At 34.6% G+C, this 22,202-nt stretch overlaps 1 protein-coding gene and 1 long non-coding RNA gene across 7 annotated transcripts in view; one reads left to right on the top strand and one right to left on the bottom strand.

The window, feature by feature from the left end:
* LOC141453573 (RYamide receptor-like) overlaps nt 1–22,202 on the bottom strand; it is a 135,580-nt gene that overhangs the window by 96,551 nt on the left and 16,827 nt on the right. The window lies entirely within an intron of this gene.
* Nucleotides 16,182–22,202, top strand: part of LOC141453662 (uncharacterized) — a 354,403-nt gene continuing 348,382 nt past the window's right edge. The window contains exon 1 of the long non-coding RNA XR_012458114.1: nt 16,182–16,230. This is a non-coding gene — a long non-coding RNA (uncharacterized lncRNA). The remainder of the gene's footprint in view (nt 16,231–22,202) is intronic.

Raw genomic sequence — 22,202 nt, 5'->3', positions numbered from 1 at the left:
AAATTTCCACTACAATCACTAGTTAGCATTTTAAGGTCTCCCTGTAGTTGCTGCAGACCCGAGAAGATAATCTGCAAAAACAACTGCTACTCAGGGAAATCCCGAGTTGGTCCAATATGGTCTAGTTTTCCAACTAGAACTTCAAAGGCGGCCTTCTTCGTCTTAACAAAAGCCTCTTTCCTACACTAAGTTTGAGTTGATTAACCTAAGGTTGATTAAAGAAGAGAGAGGACTCTATTTACCTTGCGGTTGGCATAATAAGCCTCTTTCGTTGGAGTGCTTAGGGGAACAGAAACCCCTCCAGCGGACTAATATTTACATTCTAATTTGTTCCAGTTTGGACTTAATAATGTAATTAAACCAATTATTTCATTGCATAAATTAAAGCATTATTTTCGTATGCATATTAATTCTTTATTTGTTCATAAATATGCTTGTTTTTAATTATTTCAACTCTCAGTATTTTGGTGCTACCCAGACTTCACGAGACGTCTTTGGAGAAGAATATAGTTATTCAATTATTATTTATTTTATCCAGTAAAGCAGTTGTAAAGGGTTGATGGGGACAGGTGGACAGGAGCCCCATCGGAGTGCAAAAATTTTAAAATTCTACGTTAGGTAAAGTATTACTCAAGATGGTAGAGAATGTTGAAGAAATAAACTAATGGCTCGTCGATCTGATCGGAGAAAAAGCAATTTTCTGTGCCTTCCTGTTCCGAGACACGCCAATAAATAAGACAATTGTCGCGGCAAAGTTTTGTGGATGCAATGCTGAAGATAATACTCAAAATGATGGGAAAGGATAAAACAAGAATTGTTGCCAGAAGAAAGGTGGGGGACCGTTTTATTAAATTGATTGATTATTGAAACTGATCGTAATTTGATTCTGAGAGCGAAACATTGAACCATAAATTTGATCACCTAATTTGATATCAAATGCTGCGGTATAAAACTGGTCACCAATACATATCGAGTCAAATTCAATAATCGCAATTAACTTAATTAACTTACGTTCAGTAGAATTATCGATAAAAGAAATTTTTGTTCAATTCACCAATAAAAAGGAAGCAATTTCAATCCTACCTGACGACGGCCAATGTTCGTAATTATTTTACAAGATTTCTAAATTCAAAAATTTAAATGTCTTCCAGAATATTTTGATTAAGAAATGTAACTTTTAATTCGAAAGAAAATACAGATAATTAGAACAGCTAATCAACCTTAAGACGGAAGGAGATTAGATTAAAATCTTGACTGAAGCTGGAAAAGTACCAGTGCTAATTGAATCCAAGGACTGCAATCTTGATAAGTCTTAGAGAAATAAATTAAATAATAAAAAAGAATACACTAATGAATTAATTCTCTTAATGAGCAGGCCTCACCTGGGGAGTAACTGAGAAAAATCCAGGTACTGATTTTTTACATTGTTAGACAATGAAAGCAAATCATTTCAGAAAAATATATAATTCACAATGAACTTTAAACTTGATGGAAAGCTCTTTCTACTTCCGCTAAAAAAAAAAATTATTGTGACATGGAACCAAATTCAAGAAATTTAATATTTATAAAGATAATTCAAACATAATTTTTAGTTAATTTTGGCATTTTTATTGAATAATTATATGGTGTCAGGGGGATACAATAAACTTGCACACTGCGACGGAGAAAATCAACGATATTATGCAGCACTGCGGACTTAGCAGCATTTTCAATTAAAGTTTGAGCTTACTAAGCATGAAGTATTTTGTTTAAGTTACTAAACGCCAGAAATATATAGTTTTATAAACCACATTTCGGACTTTGGCGACCTACTAAAAAGTAATGTAATGGGTATTATTACTGGCGTACTTTATCTCCAACTACCAAATTAAGTGTCATGTACGGAGGCGACTAGCAAACATACTTTACTATAAATTTCTCATATAAACCATTAAAGGTATAGACAGGGAATATAGCCTAGTACCGCAACACATCTGAGCTCTGCGGGTCTAGCCTCTAACCGCTCAGCTACCGTGGCGCCTAGCAAACATACTTTACTGTAAATTTCTCATATTAACTATTAAAGGTATAGACCAGGGGAATATAGCCTAGTACCGCAATACATCTTAGCATTGCGGGCCTAGCCTCTAACCGCTCGGCTATCGTGGCGCCTAAATAATTAAATATTAAAGAATGTTTTAACAACATGTTCAGGAAAATATGTCATTGTAAGTTACCATTTTTGGTTAAGCAGTTATGATGAAAATTGCCCAAATATCTGCTAGAAAGAGATAGTCGCTCAAATCGATTTTATTTCATAATGAATAGCTATGAATGAAGATGACATCATGCCATGAAAACTATGCATAGAAATTAAATTACGAGAAACGTCATAATTCCGTTTTAAACTATTCCAGTTACAAATGAGAATATGATTAAACTTAGAATTTATTACGTTATTCTGTAACTCGGTAGAGTCACTCTAAAATAATAATGATTCTACATTTTGTAGATAAATTATGGCCACCAACATATGAAAACGGAAATGAGATATTCCTATGCGAAAAGGAATGTGGATATTTGGTTGCAATTATTTTATAAACCTATTAAATTCAATTTTCGTCTATTTATCAAGCATCTGAATTTATAATTTAATACGGCGCATACTCATACTGTTTTTCTGTATACCGGCCAATATACATATGTTAGCTGTCTAACGTGACCGATTTTCTTTCAGACTTTGAATGTTTACTAAATACTGGACTGACTTTAATTTCTTCTTCCCCTAAAAAGCAATTTTTTTTTCCAGGAAACTGTATCAAACGAGAAAACCTAGTTCAAAAAATGCACGACAAGGGTACCCTACTCTGGAGGCTAAAAAACTATTATTCACCCTAATTAATGATGTAAAAGGTACTTTAGTGTGTCACTGGGAAGCCCAACATTAACCTCTCCTTCTTAAATGCACTTTTAAATGTTTAAAATAAGAGTTTGGGGGGGGGGGGAGCACATCAATTGCTAAGGTCATAAACGTCTTTAAAATTGCATTAGGCATAAAGCTGATGTTGTTCCCTCATTTGGAACTCAAATAACTATAGTCAACCAAGCAATTGCGCACAATTCGTTCTATTTAATGAGCACGCACTAAGGTTAACGTTCATTCTAATAAGTGCTCCCGAAATTAAACATAAAATGAGATGAACATAAGATGTGGTTACGAGGTCTGTAAATTAAGTAATGAGACTGATTTTTTTTTTAATTTTTTTTATACAAAAAGAATTACAATTCCATATTGTCACCTTCAAAATAACTGGAGACGTTTCTTCCACTCCTCATAGCAGTGCTCGAGGAACTCCGATACTGGGGAATAGCCTTCAGCTGGTCGGTTACAGCCGTTTGAATGTTTTCGACTGTCCCAAAATGAGTTCCCTTGAGGTTTGATCCCATTTTCTGGAACGTGTCATTACTGGTGACGAGTCTTGGGTGTTTGAGTACGACCCAGAAACCAAGCGCCAGAGCATGGAGTGTGGCACACTTCAACCTCTCCAAGGCCCAAAAAAAGCAAGGATGGCGAAGTCGAAGATTAAATGCATGCTGATTTGTTTTTTTCGATATCCATAGAATCGTCCACCTCAAGTTTCTACCTCAAGTTCAAACGGTCAATCAACACTTTTACCGAGAGGTTCTTGAAAAACTTCGAAAAAGGGTCGTTCGTGTGAGACCAAACATCAAGAACAAGTGGGTGTTGCGTCACGATAATGCTCCTTGTCACACAGCAATTTCAATAAACCAGAGTTTTTGGCCAGTAAAAACATTCCTGTGGCTCCTCAGCCTCCTTATTCGCCTGACTTGAGTCCTTGTGACTTTTTTCTCTTCCCGAAGTTGAAAAATCACCTCAAGGAAACTCATTTTGGGACTGAAGAAAACATTCAAACGGCTGTAACCGACCAGCTGAAGGCTATTCCAGTTTCGGAGTTCGAGCACTGCTATGAGGAGTGGAAGAAACGTCTCCAGCATTGTGTGGCTTCAGAAGGAAGTTATTTTGAAGGTGACAGTATAGAATTGTAATTCTTTTTGAATAAAAACATTTAAAAAAATCAGTCTCATTACTTAATTACAGACCTCGTAGATCTATTGGTAAGCATAAGAACAGGTGTAATGAAAGTAGGTGAAGCAGTTTGCGAGAAAATCTTTGAAAAAACTGAGAAAACCTCACTTTAAAGAGGAACTTCCGGTTGAATGAAAATTGAAAAAGTTTTTAAAGTATAATAATAAAAGCCGAATTATTTAAAACGAGATATGTTCTACTAAAACTATTTGCTAAAAAGTAAATTATATTATTATAAAGTTTTATCTCAGTTACTGCAGGCACTACGAGAAAATCATTCTAATTTGTAGCTTACAATGTAATTTGTTTGTTTTTTCGTTTTCTCCTTTAGCTTTATCAAGCAAAAACTTTACGGAAGTTTATGCATTCATTTAAATTACATACGACAGGAAGTGTTTGCGCACGCGCGCGTATATTATTATATATTTTGTGGTAGAAAATGTTGAGGGCTGCTTTTTAAAAGCATTGTTGATAAAATGTGTTTGTTCAAAAGATGGTTTGTAAATTCCAGTTGGTTTCCACTAGCTTCTTCAGTTACTTCCAACTTTTTTTTCTAATTTTAATTAAAATATTTATCACTGTATTAATTAAGATGTTTCATCTTAACACAGTATGTTTCTTCGCAATGAACTGAAGTTTTTTCCCATATTTTATTCTCTACAATTTCCTGTAGAAGAAAAATGTTTTTTTTTCTAACATATTTCTTTCTTTTACATTACGAAGAAAAATCTGGAAGTTTCTCATTCTCGGAAGTTCACTTCCTATTTTCTCGTGTATATACTAACGTCCGGTACGTCTACAAAATAGTCTCCAGATTTTACCTGCCATTCTCTATAACTGAATGATTAGATCAGGTATGACGTCAGTTCCCTTTAAAATATATAATTATAATAGTTAATAAGTGAAGTACGAGTATGAGTTCGCAAACTTTTTTGACGTAAATACGCCTTTAAATATGCTATCATATGGAGGCAATCCAAAAAACCTAATGATAACAAAATCGGGGGATACAGTTTGGCATTATAGTTTCGAATCCATCGTCTACATCCAAAATTAAATTAGACCACTAGATAGGATCAAAGAATTCATGAAGATAAGCGAGGACTGTGACGCATCGCAGTTTTGACTCGGAGAAGCTACGATGTTCGTTTAAGTTTTAATCGTCAGCTGTCGTCACAATCTATCGATTTTATATAAAACATTAGTGTAAAATAGTGACAGTGAATATAATAAGGTGTGAGGATAAAAAAATATTATCAAAAATATATAATGTCGGCCTATACGAATCGAAAAGCCAAAACCAAATACAGAGTTCTTATACGGTGTGGAAAGGGCTTCTCAAGAACAATCGAATGGTAATAATAAAACACCATATGACAGAGTCAAGCTGTGCCGGGAACGTAAAAGAATGAATGCGGCCGAGCGGATCAACGACGGTGGGGTGATCTGCAGCTGGGGCCGGTTGAAATGATGCAAGTGGATGATGAAATCGCTTCTACATCGACAACGGACTGTATAGGCATACATTGTGTTCGATCGTCGATTATGAAGACACATTGGGCAGCAGCTAGTGCACGTTTCACTACGACGTTTTTCCTCGATTTCATCCTAAATACATAAATAAAAATATTTTATATAAAAAATATAACCCGTTACGTAAACGTATTCAAGTACAACACACGGCCGTGTCCATGACACAGCCACAGTTGGTTTGTTTTTGTTTTTTTTCGTTTTTTGGCATTGGCTTTCGCCAAACAGCCAGCATCGTCTAGATGCTTATCACTAGAATATCACTCACTCTCCATTCTTACCTATAAATACATTCGCTTCACTCATTCATCCCTCTACTCTATACAACTATTTACATATACTACAACTAATGGATGGATCAGTTCTCTATATTCCTGCCATCCTTATAGCTTAACCTGAATTAAAATCACGTAATCCTTCTCTTAACATTTTCTTCCATTCACTCTAATAGGCTATAACATTTAAATACACTCATATTTCTTAGCTAGCTCTGCTATAGATTTAAGCACATAGATGTTGGGCGGAGAATATTATGTCTTCGTAGCGAAAGGGTGCTTCTAAAAATATCGGTATAAGTCGTCAAACATTTGTTTCCTTTCTACTCGTACATAACGTGGATATATCATTATTATGTTTGAAATTCTCCTCCTCATCGCAATCTACGCAAAGAGGAGAGGACCTGTTCGCAAACTTAGTTTAAGTCAAAATCTCCACCGCAAACTGATAAATCCAGCTCTGATAATGAATGAATGTTCGAAACAGGTCAAGGATATCAATAAACTTGTGCACAATGACGGATAAAATCACAACACTATAATATAGTGTTTGTTAACTAATCAGTACTTACAAATTAATTAAAAAATAATAACGTCTTTTTTATTATATTTTTTTAATTTTCCCAACGTTTCAAAAGACTTAATCTGTCACCTTCAGGGGATCATAGGGCATTCCAGAATAAAACAGTTAAAAGATAAGAAAAAAAAAAAAAAATTGCCGCAGAAATAGATCACAAAGTCTGCGCTACCAACCTTAAAGGGTGAAATACGAGTAAAAAGGCAGTGTTTACGAAAAATGGCAGACTTAAGTGGTAAAAATCAGCGTTAAGAGTTTTTGTTCTAGATATTTGTTGGTAAAACTGTGGGTTTTCTCGACATGTATGGTCCTTGAGAGGCTTTCGAAAGCTTAGGGTATTTCTTGTTCCATCCCATTGACATCTTACACTACATTTCCTATACTTTACTTAAGGAACAAGTCAAGGCAAAGTGAAAACCTTTTTCCCAGCCATTAATACTTTCTTTTCCACTTAGGGAAAACTAACAATCAATAAAGTATCTAACGCTTTTAGTAAATAGCTAAGTAATAGAATAATGGTAATCTCTCTTAGACCAGAGTCGCATTCTTAAAAAAACAGAAAAATCAAAATTAACATTATGCAAAGCTTCAACCAAGAATTAGCGGTTCATTATCTATTCAAGAAAACTGAAGCAAGCAGTAAACATTAAGGTTACACGATAATCGCCTTAAAATGGTTTACAGATCATTAATATTTCATGTGATAAGCATGAGATCGTAAAAGCTGAACTATATTTGAACTGAATAAATTATTAAGTGTTATTGCACCAATCGTAAAGTTTGAAAATTATATATTTATATTACCCATCTCTCTTTTAATCTTAATATCTCTCAATTTAACACAATTATGAAGTAGTTTGTCAGTTTAACATTAATAGGAGAAAAGCTCACAAATTTAATGGGAAAATTCTAGATTTGTGACACAGCATCATCATCAAATAATGGTATCTGAAATAGTATTCATTTAAATTATGACAGAATAATAACCTATGAAAACTGTTATTATATTTGATGATAACTTCGATAAATGTTAATGATTCCTCCTCAGCAGTTTTCAATGATTTAGCCAAGAAAAATTAAACTTCCTGTTCTGGGTATCCGGGTATAATGACGTCGAAAGTGATGAGGAGGTTGCAGAATGGTAAAGAAACACCAGCGATTCTTTCTTATGAGGTTTATACAGCTTCGTGGCTTAAAGGAATCTCTAAAACCGAAAGAGAGGATACATCCTACCTAGATAGAAACCTAAATCTTGTCTGATCAGCAGACTGAGCAAGCGTCAACAACTTTCTTGTTGTTGCTACTTCTTTCTGTAACCATCGACAGCTACGAAGAGAACATAGAGAACTTGATTGCCCTTGTAGATGCTGTTTAGAGACAAAGGAGACAACATCAGTAAATGGTCTAAGGTTGTCAATGTTTACAACAGGTTTGAGAAGAGGAAAACAGTTTATCTAATCCAGAAAGTTACCAAATCCCAGGATTCCCAAGCAAATCAGATGCTGGATGAAGTCTAAACGGATCAAAGTTTAGTATACCTGTTCTGTTCGAAGGCTAGAGCTATAATATCGTGAATGTTCCTAAAAAAAAATGCCTTAGTTTCTAAGATCGGCTTGTTTGGGTGATTTCTTGGATGTTGCAAATATAAAACAACTTCGAGGAAATAACCAAAAGAATGTGCAGACTTAACAACTTGCAACCTATTTCCTCTACATTTCATTCACAACACTGAAGAATGTAGGCAATTTTAAATAGGACAGAAAATTTTCAATAGAAAAATGAATAGCTTTTTCCATTTTCCTAGTAGAACTTCTTATTTTCAAATGTTATTTAGTTCAAGAAATTAATCAAATTCTTTAGGAAGTAAAAGAAAATATAAAACTAGAATACGAATAACGGGTAAGTTCTATAGAAACAGATCGTACAAGAACAAAGTGTGCAATGTTCTGGATTGCAACAATAGATACACACGGCAGACTGGTAAATATCTCATCAAGAAAAGATTTACTGAGCACAGTCAGTCATGCCCAACTTAACAAAAGAATATCGAAGCATGCCATCTATTCCCAAATACGAGGGTCCGTGCAAAGTCAGAGAGATAGCACCACTGGCGTGTATCGAGGTTATGTTTAGTTAGTAGCATCTCTTGGAAGAACACACACCAAGTTTCAGCCAGATCGGTCTATTTCTTTGTGTTTGGCATTCGTTTGAATCGAGGAAGTCGAGTGATTTTCAAAAAATGGACGAAAAAGAATTTCGTGTGTTGATTAAACACTACTTCATGAAAGGCAAAACGCCTGAGGAGACTAAGAGAAACTTGATAAACATTATGGTGACTCTGTACCTTCGATTAGAACAGTTTATAAGTGGTTTCAAAATTTTCGGAGTGGCCATATGGGCACAAGTGACGCTGAACGTTCTGGACGCCCTGTTGAGGTTACTACTCCAGAAATCATTGATAAAATCCATGATATGGTGATGGATGACAGAAGAGTGAAGGTGCGTGAGATTGCTAGTTCTGTGGGCATCTCGAATGAACGGGTACATAATATTTTGCATCAACATTTGGACATGACAAAGCTATCCGCAAGATGGGTGCCGCGATTGCTCACGCTTGACCAAAAACGAAATCGTGTGAAGTGTTACAAGGACGGTTTGCAGCTGTTCCAGAAGAATTCGCAGGACTTTAAGCGTCGTTTCGTCACTGTGGATAAAACATGGATACATCACTACACTCCTGAGACCAAAGAACAATCTAAACAATGGGTTACCAAGGGGGAATCTGCGCCCAAAAAAGGCGAAGACCGTTCCTTCGGCTGGAAAGATTATGGCGACTGTCTTTTGGGATTCGCAAGGACTAATCCTCATCGACTATCTGGAAAAGGGTAAAACTATTACAGGTGCATATTATTCATCGTTATTGGACCGTTTGAAAACCGAGCTGCAAGAAAAACGCCCACGATTGGCCCACAAAAAAAGTCCTTTTCCATCACGACAACGCACCAGCTCACACCTCAGCAGTTGTGGTCGCAAAATTAATGGAAATAGGGTTCCAACTCGTTTCACATCCCCCCTATTCTCCAGACTTGGCTCCCTCGGACTACTATTTGTTCCCCAATATGAAGAAATGGCTGGCGGGAAAACGATTTTATTCAAACGAGGAGGTGATTGCAGAAACGAATGGCTATTTTTCAGACTTGGACAAATCCTATTATTCGGAAGGGATCAACAAACTAGAGCAGCGTTGGACGAAGTGTATAAGCCTAAAAGGAGACTATGTTGAAAAATAAAAAAGGTTTACCCCAAAAAATTAAGTAGTTTTTATTTTTGCACGGACTTTTCAAACGACCCTCGTATAAGCATAAACTGAAAGTCCTCAAGCACAATAACATTGTTTTGAATGGCGACAAAAGGCGGCAATAACTTTTGATTTGAAATTAATTTCAAGTATTAATTAGAAAAGAAACAATAGAAATTCACGGAGTAACACTATTCCAACCTAAAAGTACAATAATCGATACTAATCGATAAACTAATTAATCACCAAAAAGCAATTATAAGTCCGTAATGGGTGTTGCGAAAATTTAAATCACGCGAAAGCGTTCAGCTTTGCATAACAATGGAAACGCGTCTATTGGCCAATGTAATAATTTTTTACAATTAATTCTCGATAGAACTTCATGAAAGGGAATAATGTGTGAGAATTGGGATTACAAATACACTAATCTAAGTTTAATTTCTCTTTGCCTTTTACAGAGAAGTACTGAAATCGAAGTTTCTTACTTCTCTTAACCGGAAGTACTGTATTCGCCATCTAGTTTTGCTTTTTAAGGACAAAGACCTTCCAATTTTATTCAAAACGTTTTCCTAAGAAAATTGTTTTTTGTGGATTCTTTGGGGAGACCGCAACTCTAAGCATTCTTTTAAAAGATCTCTCCAGTGGTGGTTACGGTTCCGACTTAACACCATATCAGATTATAATGAAGGTACTGCTTATTCCAAATGTTAAGAAACTGTAAAAACGGATATGTAGCTTTGCAAAATAGACAAAAAGAGAAATCTATCCTGAAAGGTACGAAAATCTCCTTAACAAAAACCTTACAACTTAAAAAGTTAAGTATAAGGGTTGATTAAACGCCAGAAGGTACAGAAATCAGCAGGTACCTAACATTTCATTTATACCATTAAAGTAATTTTACTGCATTAAATTTTCATTAATATTTTTTAGAATTTATTACATGTTACAGACCCTTTATACTGGTGGCCAGTTCATTCTTTGCTTGTACGAATTCCATTAAAATTATTATTATATTTTTTCGTTCATTAAAAATGAAAAGAAAACTATTAATTTGACACAAACCTGAATTTCTAATATAAAATTTCCAAATTGGCAAATATTTTTCAAATTGTCCCCCGTTTGTAAGTAGGTTTACGCTCTTATAATTTTACGCATCCTCTGTAAGATTAACTAAAAAAAAAAAAAAAAATGTCAAAGTTGGGTGTTTTACAAAATGACACTTTTTCGTGCATTTTTTGACGAACAACCCTTTAAACAATTATCCTACCGGAAGTGATTAAATACACCTTAGCTTTACGAAGCTCGCCCCTTAACTAGGGAAGCTAGTTAGTGTTAGGTGTTAGGTGTTAGTGTTAGTTAGGCGTCGTGGACTGAGGCGACTAGCTTTACTATAAATTTCTCATATTAACCATTAAAGGTATAGACCGGGGAATATAGTCTGGTACCGCAATACATCTTAGCTTTGCGGGTCTAGCCTCTAACCGCTCGACTATCGTGGCGACTATAAATTTCCCACATTAACCATTAAAGGTATAGACTGGGAATATAGCCTAGTACCGCAATACATCTTAGCTTTGCGGGTCTAGCCTCTAACCGCTCGACTATCGTGGCGACTATAAATTTCCCATATTAACCATTAAAGGTATAGACTGGGAATATAGCCTAGTACCGCAATACATCTTAGCTTTACGGGTCTAGCCTCTAACCGCTCGACTATCGTGGCGACTAGTTAGTTAACTACCATGACGTCTTTATTTCATTATATTTACAGGTTTTAAAGCCTGTATAATATTAATATGGGCGAAAAATGAGTTTCCCAATGGAAATGCGAACCCTATTATCATTTCACAAATATATTATTTTATAGGGACTTCTGAAGGGGCTCTTTTGTAACGTTTTCTTTAATAGATCATTTTCACTACAGTGACATGTCATAAAATTGAACTAAATCATATAATAAATTACGTTACTTTGATTTCTGTAAAAGAATATCGCGTGAGCGATGAAAACATACTTTTTTCGCATTGAGGATCTAAAAATCGTGTTTTTCCAGCGTAGAAATAGAAATAGAAATAGAAAAGAAATTTATTTTTCTGGGACAATTGTCCCCAAAGAATAAATACAGGAACAAATAGAGGCGTTAACAGTTTGGCCTGTGATTATACAGAAATTAAATAAATAAATAAGTATTTACAAAAGTGAAAATATAATAAGTGAAAATGAAAGTAAAAATAAAATAATAAAACAGCAGAAATTAAGGAAATAAATTAAAACAATTATAATTTCGGAGGAAGCTGAATAGAAAGTAGATAACTAAATAGACGGGATTTAAAGATTCATAGGGTAGGAGCATGGCGGACAGATGAAGGCAAGGAGTTCCAGAGAGAGGTAGCACGTATTAGGAAGGACTTGTCAAAGGATGAGGTACGGTGAGAGGGAATATAGAGATCAGATGAGCGAGATCTAGTGTTACGGGAATGGATGGAGGATTTAAACTTAAGGAGTTGAAAAATATAGGAAGGCCTTTGAGACTGGATGACTTGAAAAAGGAAAGAAGCCAAAAAAATATTGGCGGCGATAGACAGGAAAAAGCCACTTCAACCCATCGTAGCAGAGTGCGAAATGCGAGAGTCTCTGGAAATGCTGAAAATAAATCTTATGAAGCAGTTCAAGAGAGGCGCTTGAGCTTAGCTTCAATATCACCAGAAAGACCGCCATACACTAAACAACCATAGTCGAAATGGGGGAATATAAAAGAGGAAACTAGGAGTTGCCGGGTCTTAATTGGAAAAAGGTGACGGGAACTATTAAACCTGCTTAAGGATATGGATGGAACGACGAGAGATTTGGGAAACATGGTTTTTCCGGGATAGGTTTTGATCGAAAGTGATACCAAGGTTTTTCACAGAGGAACAATATTTTATTGGCGTATTGTAAAGGAAAAGATTTGGAAGAGGTGCCAATGATTTATTGGCTAGATTGGTACATTCTTTTCGGCCAGAAAATAAAAAATATATTTTTTTTTTTTAACAACAATATCCGAATAATATTTAACTTTATTATTAATTTCGTAAATATTAGGAAAATAAAATAAAACTTCTGAGATAAGAAATGAGTTTTCTTTTATATTTTGCTGAGAATAACAGAAGTAAGCATGGATTTACATTATTGTGCCTGAGTTCAGCTTATTCAGAGCGGAAAGAAAAGAGTAAATAAGTGCATACATATTGCATCTGTCCTCATTTCTTTTAAATTGCAAGAAATAATACGAAGATTTTTATTGGATCTCTTCAAAAAGTTGTTATATATATATATATATATATATATTTTTTTTTTTTATTTTTTTTTTGCCGTGGACGTGACCGTTTTATTTATTTCTGTTCTTTCATTTTTTGTCCATGCTTTCATTTTTTACAGAAAGAACTAAATTATGCAGAAGAGATCTTTCTAGAGAGAGAGATTTTATTTATGGAATAAGGCAATTTAGTGCAAGTTATCACAATAAGAAAATGGGTAGAAACAAATACTCTGCTTTCAAGTAAAAAGATCTAAATGTATAGCAACAGCAGCAACAAAAGTTTATTGGCGGCCTTATTCTCCCAAAGAATAAATTCTTTGTATATTCAAGCTGAACGAATCAAAGGAAGCAGCCAAGCAGGACAAACAAAGAGGAAGAGAAATATTGAACAAATAATTTTTCAAAGAGATTTGTTAAGATAACAAATAAAATCAATATAAGAAAATGTTTCTATTACTTTTATTGAATACGTTGCACTTTTTATCTCGGGTTATTTTCTACCAATGAAAAATTTGTGAGTAAAAATTCAAAAAAAGTTATGCGACCATAAATTGGGGAAATTCGAAGTATCCCCACCCCCAACTCCACCGTCAATCACCCTTAAATCGAATTCTAACGAGAAAATGTTTCAAAAAAAACAGTTTGAGCGCAGAATAATGTTCGAAGAAACTCTCGTACAAGTTATTCGAGAGGGGAAAAAACTCTCGAAATTGTTTTAGTAAAATGGTACTTCCGGTTGGCTGATATTTCTAGAAACTTATTCTCGAGTATAGCAGGTGTGCCTGAAAGAGATAAATTTTGAACCACCTACTTATTTCCGGTAAAAAGTAGCAATCGAATAAAAGTAATGTAAAGCAATCGCCTATTTTTTCAGGCAAACTTTACAGCAAGTGTCGCGAACGGAGGCGACTAGCAAACATACTTTACTGCAAAATTTCTCTTATTAACCGTTAAAGGTTTAGACTGGGAATATAGCCTAGTACCGCAATACATCTTAGCTTTGCGGGTCTAGCCTCTAACCGCTCGGGTATCGTGGCGACTAGCAAACATACTTTACTGCAAAATTTCTCTTATTAACCGTTAAAGGTTTAGCCTGGGAATATAGCCTAGTACCGCAATACATCTTAGCTTTGCGGGTCTAGCCTCTAACCGCTCGGCTACCGTGGCGACTAGCAAACATACTTCACTATAAATTTCTCATATTAACCATTAAAGGTATAGACACGGGAGTATAGCCTAGTACCGCAATACATCTTAGCTTTGCGGGTAAAGCCTCTAACCGCTCGGCTACCGTGGCGCCTTTGCAATCGAATATTTTGGCACGATCGTAATAATTCCTTTTATCTGGATTAAGAGAAAATGAAATTGCAGGAAGCGGAAGTCCCGGTGATTGTACCAATCTGATTTTTTTTTTTAATAAATTTCAAAAATATTCTCCAGGTGCACCAAATTCATCTGTCCGCCAAATTTAAAAATCACTTTTACCCTATTTTTATTACTGAACTAAATGAACATAATTACAAGAAATTTGCTAGTGTTTAGCAAACAGGCTTTGAATCGACAACTGGCTGCTAATGGCACGGACAACAAATGTAAATGAAGACAGAACTGACAAAATTATCTCTTACCAGCGTACACTACAAACTCTTGTAGCGTTTAGAAGTTCTATTTAGGGAAATGGATTATTGTGAATGTTTGTGGCAGCTAAATTAGACAAACCGAGCAATGCTTCCTGATGTTTCCTGATACCAAATATTTCATAACTTCCTCTCTCTACACACACCCCAATATTGAATTCGTGTTGATTTTCAACTTTCAGTTTTCGTACAAAAAATATCCGCATTGAGGGGGGCCCGAAACATGAAAAAGAGGTTTTTACAAATATAAATTAATCTTGTGAATTGTAATTATAAGAAAATATTTTAATTAAGAAAAGATTTGGAACCCACAGACTAGACTTAAAAGAACAGAACTAAACAGACGCTATGGACTACTTAAAAGACTCTTTCTCTGGACAACAAAAGACTGATTTATACTTCTATTTTGAAACCCATCTGGGCCTTTGGAATGGAGCTGTGGGGTTCAACCAAACGCTCCAATCTCCAAAGGATTCAATCGCTACAATCTAAAATACTTCGAACTATCGTAAACGCTCCATTTTATGTCTCCAACCTGACTATACACACTGACCCGTAACACTCCTTTTGTCACCCAAGGTGCTAAAACACGATACAGAAAACTCCACTTTAGCCTGCAATCTCATATAAATCCTCTAGCTCCAAAATCTTTCTTCTAGAACTCTTCCTGACAACCCAAAAAAGACGTCTTAAAAGACAGTGGCCTCTTGATCTCCTCTCAAGTGAAGAGAGTGACTAACCATACTCGTATAATGTTTTGGAGTGTTACCACTGGGTAACTTCTCCACTCATTTACTTCTACTGTTCACTGTTATCATTGTTACTTATAGCGCTAACGCGCTGATTGTAGCACAATAAATGCAAAAAAAAAAAAAAATAGTTAAAGATAAGAAATTTCCAAGGTTGGACTGAATAATGGAACCGAGAGGAGTGGTCAAATTATTTGCTCCCGTTAGAGTTCCATAGTTCTGGAAACTATATATAAGGAACTTCTGGATAATATTAGTAGTAGAAATATTGTAGAGGTATCACCACTGTCAGAGGATATTTAAAGTTAGATACGTTAACGGAAGCTGACATAGTTTAGTATTGAGAAATAGTAATGCCTCTAAGTGAGCTTTAGAGTTGTGAGTAATGTTTTACTCTTTAGACTGATCAAAACCAAACCTTCAGATCGAATTTTTGTAATTGTGGTTATATGGAATAAGTCCCCCTAATTATAATGAAAACATTTTGGATTTAACTAGCGAGGGATTCGGTCAAAATTAAAAGTAGCAAATCCGTCTTTACGCCAACGTTTCGTCAAATTTATTGCCTTCCTCAGGGACTGGATATTACAAAATACATAACGCACAATTTAACTACTTAACAAAAACTTACAGTTTCAAATGTTAAGTATAAGGGTTGATTAAACGCCAAAAGGTACACAAATCAGCAAGTACCCATCATTTCATTTATACTTCATTGATATTATTTAAGTAATTTTACTGCATTAACTTTTCCTTCACATTTTTAGAATTTATTAGATGTCACAGACCCTTATGCTGGCCATTTTCGTCTACAAAATATATGTTCAAGTAGCACTGTAGATTGACTGTAATACCTAGTTATTTATAGTAATCAAACTATTAATTACAGGTTAAAAAGAAAAACGTTATAAAAAATATAAAAAAATTATGGGGTTAAAAAATTCAAAACCTTTTTTAAAAAATGCTTACACCAACATACATCAATGATTTTATTTTATTTATTTTTATTTTTAAATAAAAATCATTGGTTCAAGTTCATTCTTCGATCAAAGTAATTGTTACTTTATGTAGTAGTCAAACGTTTATAATAATAGGTAATAATTATCTGGCTTTATCGCAAATAATATAGTTTTCTTCAATTACATTCTCAATCTAGGTATTCATCCCACAATGTTGTATATATGTAATATAAAATAAACTTAACAAAAACTTACAGTTTAAAATGTTAAGTATAAGGGTTGATTAAACGCCAAAAGGTACACAAATCAGCGAGTACCCAACATTTCATTAATACTTCATTAATATTTAAGTAATTCTACTGCATTAATTTTCATTAATAAGTTATTTTTTAGAATTTATTAGATATCACAGACCCTTATGCTGGCCATTTTCGTCTACAAAATATATGTTCAAGTAGCACTGCAGATTGACTGTAATATCTAGTTATTTATAATAATCAAACTATTAATTACAGGTTAAAAAGAAAAACGTTATAAAAAATAAAATAAAAATATGACGCTAAAAAATTCAAAACCTTTTTTTATAAAAAACTTACACCAATGATTTTGTTTATTTTATTTATTTAATTTTATTTGTAAATAAAAATCGTCGGTTTAAGTTCATTCTTCGATTAAAGTAATTGTTATTTTATGTAGTAGTCAAACGTTTATAATAATAGGTAATAATTATCTGGCTTTATCGCAAATAATATAGTTTTCTTCAATTACATTCTCCATCTAGGTGTTCTTCCCACAATGTTGTATATATGTAATATAAAGTAAATAAGATATGCTATATTTAGGACAGCTAATTATTCCAGTATTTTACTATAAGTAAAATTAGGGGGACTAAATTAAATTACAATAGAGAAATGAATAATTATTGTTTAATAATCTACTAGTTATTAACTGTGTGTTAATTGTGCTCACGAATATTTCGGTAAGACGAATTCAAGACAGTAGCCTACTCTAACTTTATCTTTACTTTAACATGCATGTACGTATATGTGATTTATCATAATTATAACAAAAAAATAATATAAATGAAGTGGCCAGCATAAGGGTCTGTGATATCTAATAAATTCTAAAAAATAACTTATTAATGAAAATTAATGCAGTAGAATTACTTAAATATTAATGAAGTATTAATGAAATGTTGGGTACTCGCTGATTTGTGTACCTTTTGGCGTTTAATCAACCCTTATACTTAACATTTTAAACTGTAAGTTTTTGTTAAGGAGATTTTTGTACCTTTTGGATAGACTGTCCTTTTTGTCTATTTTACAAAGTTACATATCTGCTTTACAGATTTTTTTAAAATTTGGAATAAGCTATTCTATCATTATAACCTGATAAGGTGTTAACTACCACTGGAGAGATCTTTTTAAAGAATGATTGTAGTTGCGTTCCCCCAAACCATCCTCAATAACAATTTTTTTGAGAAAGTGTTTTGAATAACATAGGAAGGTATTTGTACGTAAATAGCAAAATTAAACTGCGATTTCAGTACTTCCTTTTAAGAGGAGTAAGAAAAATAAACTAGGATTGCAGTACTTCTCCCTAAAAGGCAAAGAGGCAAAGATTTTTTAATCGAACAATTCATTGATTTAAATCGGTTCACTCATTGATAATTTAAACGATTGCAGTACTTCCTCTTAGTAGGAGCAAGAGAATCAGCAACGTAGAGGAGCTTTAACCACTTATTCGAGCTGAATTTTATCAAAATCGGACTAAGCGTTATAGAAATATTGGTAATAATAGTTTTAGAAAGGGCCTTATTTGGTTGGGCAAACTCCCCTCCTTGTGAGGCACGGTGCAGAGACTTTTAAAGTGCAAATCTGTATAAAATTTCGATTCGAATGACACTTCATTCATAAAAATCGGTTCACGTGTCGATAATTTGAAACGATTGCTATACTTCCCCTTAACAAGTGTAAGAGCTGATCGCCGCTTTAATGTTACGTAGGGGAGCCCTAGCCCTATCATCCTACCAAATTTTATCAAAATCGGGCCAAGATTTACAGAGTAATTAGTAATAATAATTTTGGAGGGGGCCTTACATAAAGGGGGCTAACTCCTCTCCCATTCGATGTACAGCGTCGGGACCCCCAAAAGGCACATCTACATAAAATATTGAATCGAATGACACCTCATTCATGAAAATCGGTTCACGCGTTTAGGCGCTACGTTGTTTACAAAAAAGGTAACAACAAGAACAACAACAAGAAGAAGAAGAACAAGAACAAGAACATTTTTTGAAAAAGCCGTTTTTGCTCATTTTCGGCAACTTTTTTCTCGAAACCTATTAGATCTGGGTGGTTGCAAAAAAATTACAGTTATAAAGGAGGGTTTGCCCTATAATTTAAAGAAAATTTGGGAATTTTATCTTTTATAGAAAAAGAGAAAAAAATTGTCAAAGTTGGGTGTTTTTCAACGTTACGCTTTTTCGTGCAGTTTTTGATGATCAACCCTAATACAACTGTCCTACCGGACAGTTTTAATAAGATATGCATATTTTTAGGACAGCTAATTATTCCAGTATTTTACTATAAGTAAAATTAGGGGGACTAAATTAAATTACAATTGAGAAATCAATAATTGTTGAATAATCTACTTGTTATTAACAGTGTGTTATTTGTGCTCACGAATATTTCGGTAAGACGAATTCAAGACAGTAGCCGACTCTAACTTTGTATTTTTCTACTTTAACATGCATGTACGTATATAAGTGCTTTAACCACTTATTTGAGCTGAATTTTATCAAAAATAGACTAAGCGTTATAGAAATATTGGTAATAATAGTTTTAGAAAGGGCCTTACTTGGGTGGGGCAAACTCCCCTCCTTATGAGGCACAGCGTCGAGGCTTTTAAAGTGCAAATCTGTACAAAATTTCGATTCGAATGACACTTCATTCATGAAAATCGGTTCACGTGTCGATAATTTGAAACGATCGCTATACTTTCCCTTAGCAAGTGTAAGAGCTGATCGCCGCTTTAATGTTACGTAGGGGAGCCCTAACCCTATCATCCTACCAAATTTTATCAAAATCGGGCCAAGATTTACAGAGTAATTAGTAATAACAACTTTGGAGGGGGCCTTGCATAAAGGGGGCTAACTTCTCTCCCATTCAATGTACAGGGTCGAGACCCCCAAAAGGCACATCTACATAAAATTCCGAATCGAATGATACCTCATTCATGAAAATCGGTTCGCGCGTTTAGGCGCTACGTTGTTTACAAAAAAGGTAACAACAACAAGAAGAAGAAGAACAAGAACATTTTCTGAAAATGTTGTTTTTTCCAGTTTTTGCTAACTTTTTTCTAGAAATCTATCAGATCTATGTAATTAGGAAAAAATTACTGATATAAAGGAGGATTTGCCCTATATTTTAAAGAAAATTTGAGAATTTTATCTTTTATAGAAAAAGAGAAAAAAAATGTCAAAGTTGGGTGTTTTTCAACGTTACGCTTTTTCGTGCAGTTTTTGACGATCAACCCTTATACAACTGTCCTACCGGACAGTTTTCATTTAAAACAGAAATAAAAATATATAATAACTTATTAGTATGCGCCCCAGATATTAGATAAAAGCTCAAAAACTTTTTCAAGTTATTTGTAAAAGAAATCTCCCATTTTATGAAAACATTTTATCACCATCCGATTGTAAATAGTGGGGACAAAGCGACCGTGAAAAATAGTTGGCGATAACTGCAAAAAAAAAAGAAAGAAATAAAAAGATGTATAGAAATAACATCGTACGAGATAACTGCATTCCGATAACAGCAAAATAAATGCCCTACTCTATAAGATAAATGGTAAAGTTCAGATTCACCAAAACGACAATCCTTTATCGAGCAACCATGGATAGAAGTTAATATCGGTGAGAAGGGATTGGTTTGCTGTTGATACAAGCTGCAAGGACAATGTGAATACCCTAATTCTAATAGTCAACTCTTCTGGATGTTTGTTGGTGTAGACTGCGGTAATACTCCTTCTTTTCCAATTCGGGCAGTTGTTCCCCAGGAGAGTGTCCCTCTCTCTTGAAAGTCCCAAGTCTCTCGAGCCTTGGCTACAGTAATGGAGAACTCAAATAAATCAAAAACAAAAGTAATTACATTACATTCTCCCTCAGGCGAACTCTTCTTCCCCACCGTTTACCTAAAACACACTCCTCTTCCCGCCTAGAGATTGTGTTAATTACCCAGGATGCTTCGTGGACAAACCAACTGGTTTCCACACACTAGATTTTAAACGGAAAGAACTAAACAAGACGATTCAAACGTAGGACTTCTCGCTAAACTTATCAGACTTATCTACACAATGATACTCAAAACCTATTAAGTATTTTGTTCTTCAGAGTAAAGTCCTAACAACCACTGGTCCGGAAGTGCACTTAATCGAATTTTCACAGAATAGTCTTCCAAAATTGATCTAAGCCCCTGGTCTTCACATTAAAGTAAAAAATATTTCCCGCTACATATCTTAGCTACATTCCACTTACAGCGCCACTCAAGTCCGATATCTAGGACAGCTTCTAATCCAGAAGATTAACATGGAATGCTTATACTCAACTGAAACGAACTGAAGTAAATTATCTTCACAAAATGCTGAAGTGACTGTTAGAAAAACGCTCCAAACTTACACAGCACAACAAAAGACTATTGTATATTCCACTTCTAGCCTCCCACTGAACTATATGGAACTACTAAACGGACAAACATACATCGCAATCAACCCCTACAATCCCAAATCCTATGCGCCATTGACACTGTCCCCTTATACGTGTCGTAACAATAATCATCTCTACCAACCTGAGAGTTTCCCTTCGTATCCCGGGTTTGCCAAATCCAGTTGCCTGGAAATTCCATTCCAAACTAGCTCATCACCCTAATCCGCTTATCCAGCCCTCTCAATTCCCATTATCTCTTCACTAACCCGCAAAGGTGTGTGAGGCATCTGATGGCCGCGCGACCATCTGGAAGAAACGTGACGACAGAGAGGCAGTAGCACTCTTGTAACGCCTTAATAAAATAATAAAGGTATAGAGCTACTAATGAGCAGTAAGAATACCAAGTTTAAAGAAAAGCGTCGGAATAATTTTCAGAAAATCTAAAAAAAAACATACTGAAAACTGAATTCAGCAAAGCGGCACTTCCATTTCCAAAAACTTACTGTCGGGTCCATTCTAAGCAGTATCGGCTATGCACTGAAGTACCCGAGACTTTTCGTTTTCCCAAGACACATTGCCAAACGGATATTTCCACCTCTAACTTAAAACTTAAGTTAGAGGTGGAAATATTTTACATAATCTCCACCACACCCTTTCACGTTATAAAGTAAAAAGAATGAACTTAATTTCGACAGTTTTCTTTCTAAGTCCCTTACTTTTTTTATGATTACTAAAGCTATAAAGAACAAATTCTAAAATTAATTAAATGTATAATATATTGTGTAGCACATTAGGGAGCCTTTTAATGTGTCCAGCTGTTCCATGAACTCAGCTGATTGGACATTATGTCAGCTGTTTTAATTAAGAAAGAAAATTACAAAATTGTCTGACCGGGAGACAATTTTCTTTTTTCGACCGCTTATAGGCTGCTGGCGTTAATTTATTTATTAAAAACAATGATAAGAAAACAAAAAATTAACGTGATTTTTAATTAAAACCGATAATTAAAAAATAAGTTTTTTGTCCCTCCCCTTACGCGCTTTGATTTTATTAATTAATTATTTTGTATCTCATCATTTAATCA

This window comes from Rhodnius prolixus, unplaced genomic scaffold (assembly GCF_049639745.1).
Source record: "Rhodnius prolixus isolate KJV_2025 unplaced genomic scaffold, Rpr scaffold_1, whole genome shotgun sequence".
In the NCBI taxonomy this organism is placed as follows: domain Eukaryota; kingdom Metazoa; phylum Arthropoda; class Insecta; order Hemiptera; family Reduviidae; genus Rhodnius; species Rhodnius prolixus.
This window is presented reverse-complemented; position numbering and strand designations above follow the sequence as displayed.